The sequence below is a fragment of the Gastrolobium bilobum genome, unplaced genomic scaffold, assembly GCF_033153095.1.
Source record: "Gastrolobium bilobum isolate Gb01-03AN ecotype WA unplaced genomic scaffold, APGP_CSIRO_Gbil_v1 utg496, whole genome shotgun sequence".
Taxonomy (NCBI): domain Eukaryota; kingdom Viridiplantae; phylum Streptophyta; class Magnoliopsida; order Fabales; family Fabaceae; genus Gastrolobium; species Gastrolobium bilobum.
The window spans coordinates 102,737-105,224 of NW_026895170.1; positions in this window are offsets into that span (position 1 = coordinate 102,737).

Sequence of the window (2,488 nt, forward strand, 5' to 3'; positions counted from 1 at the left end):
GAGCTAACAATGCCTAATAGTTCATTTGGCTTGTTTTTAAAACGTTTGTTGATAGGGGAAAAAAAGATAGATTCTGAGAATTATGTCCGATTGGCAAAATGAAAATATAGATGGGAAGATAATCTTTGCCCTTTTACTCCGATAAATTTAAGTGGTGTATAGTTTGATATTGCTTCCATTTTATGCTATTTTGGTAAAATGAAGAAAGTATCAATTTTTTTCGAATATTTTATTTTACTTTTCTCTCTTCATGACTTTTAATAGATTCATTTAACTTTAGTGGAGGTCCTTGGAAGATTCACACAAATATAGAATGTGCTAACAATGCCTAATTGTTCATTTAGCATCTTTCTCTACATTAATTGATAGGCAAAGAAAAAAGATTTTGTTTGAGGGCAATCTTTCTGTTCTGCATATATTTTACGCCATCTTAATAAGATGAGGAAAGTATTTTTGCCTATCTCCCTTCATATATTGTACAAGATTCATCTTCCTTTGGTGGAGGTCTTTGGAAGATTCACAAAATATTTTTCCTTAATAAAGAATTCATTATTCTAGTGCTAACAATGCCCAAGAGTTCATTTGGAAGGTTTTTAATCTTTTTGTATATCTATAGATAGGCAACGAGAAAAGATAGATTATGATGATTTTGTCTTAAGGGATCTTTGTCATTCTAAGATAAATCTGAGTGTGAACAGTTGATACTGCATATACTTTATGCTATCTTAATAAAAATGGGAAAGTTCCATTTTTTTCTGAATATTTTATTTTATCTTTCTTCCTTCACATCTTGTTGGAATTTACTTATTTTGTTTTAGTGGAGGTTTTTGGAAGATTCGCGAAATGTTAATAACTTTGTAGTAATTCCTCTTAATAGAAAATTCATTATCCCAGTTCTAATAAGACTTAATAGTTCACATAATGTACATGCTTTGTGCTATCTTGATAAGATGAGAAAAATATTTTACCTTTCGTCGCTTTGTATCTTATAGCAACTCTTAACAGATAATTCGTTATCCCAATGCTAATAAAAATATAAATTTATCTTTTAATTGTTGGAAATCGACACATAAATCGAGAAAATAAAAAAGAAAAAAAAGAAAGAAAAAGAAAATTGATAAAGTAATTTATTTTGATTCACCCAATATAGTTTATATCTAACTTGTCTGTATTATATGCACATCACCATCACTTATTATAACTCAATTGTTTTATAAGGAAATATAAATAAGATGACCTCAGTTGACTTTCTATTGATTCCGTCAATAAAAATTCTTATCTAAATACAAAATATATTAATCATATTAAAAACAAATATTATGTTTACCTTTTTCACTTCATATCTTGTTACGATGGATTCATTTTCCTTTGGTGGAGATCCTTGAAGAATCACACAAAGTTTAAACTATTGGTATTTTCTTCTATGTTTGTTTGTGTGATATTAATAAAAAAGGGGAAAATTCACCAATGTGCCTGTGGTTTGTTTCAGAATCACCTATGCCCATGTGATTTTTTTTTGTCACATATGCCTATGTGGTTTGCAAAAGGGTATGTTTTTTTATCACATATGCCGCTGTGGTTTTTTATTTTTTACAAAGTAAATGGATATATGTGATAGAAAAAAAATCACAGGAACATAGGTAATTTTGAAACAAACCACAAGGATATTGGTCAACTTTTTCCTAAAAAAAAAAGGAGCGAGAACGCAGAACCCAAAGAACATGTGGGCTTTGGATCGAAGAAGCCCAAAAATAGCTCGTCCTATCTTAAGAGTGATTATAAAACGCATCTGGCTCAGGTGAGATTTTGTTTTGGCACATGTTACTGCAGCTTTTTTATGTCCTTGCGAAGCGACAATGGCTTCCACAAAACGGCAACTCCCAGAACACGAAGGCGAAGGAATCTGATTCTGAATGTGATGCATCCGTTTCCTCTACGAGGGTTCTTCTCAATCCTGCCAACTCTGATTTGGGTATTCAATTTTCCATCATTACCTTGTTTATCCACTTTTGTTTACCTTATCCATAAAACTAAAATATAAAAATGATTTTTTTTTTCAAAGCCCAGCATGCTAAAGATGTAAAATAGTTTTTACATATGTTTGTACATTTACTTTTTGATGAAAGTGATAGCTTTTTTGATGATGATGCTTAATTGCATCAGCAAAATAGTTTTTATCGAGAGATTTTACACATCATCTACTTAGGCTCTTTTATTTGATAGTTTTGTCAAATGCAACCTGAAGGGGAGTTTGGTAAATTAAAAGCTGGTTCAGAGCTATTTTAGTTGAAAGCAGTTTATAAGTCTCTGTAAATTTTAATTTCGAGTTGGTTTCAAATCACCTAAGCATGGACACATCGGACACAACATGACACAGACTTGGACATATTGTATTTGTGACATAACAAGTTTGAGGTATCCAATTACTTACAAGCTGTCTATATATTTGTCTTTGTCAAAATAGTTTTGAGTTAAATATTTTATTATA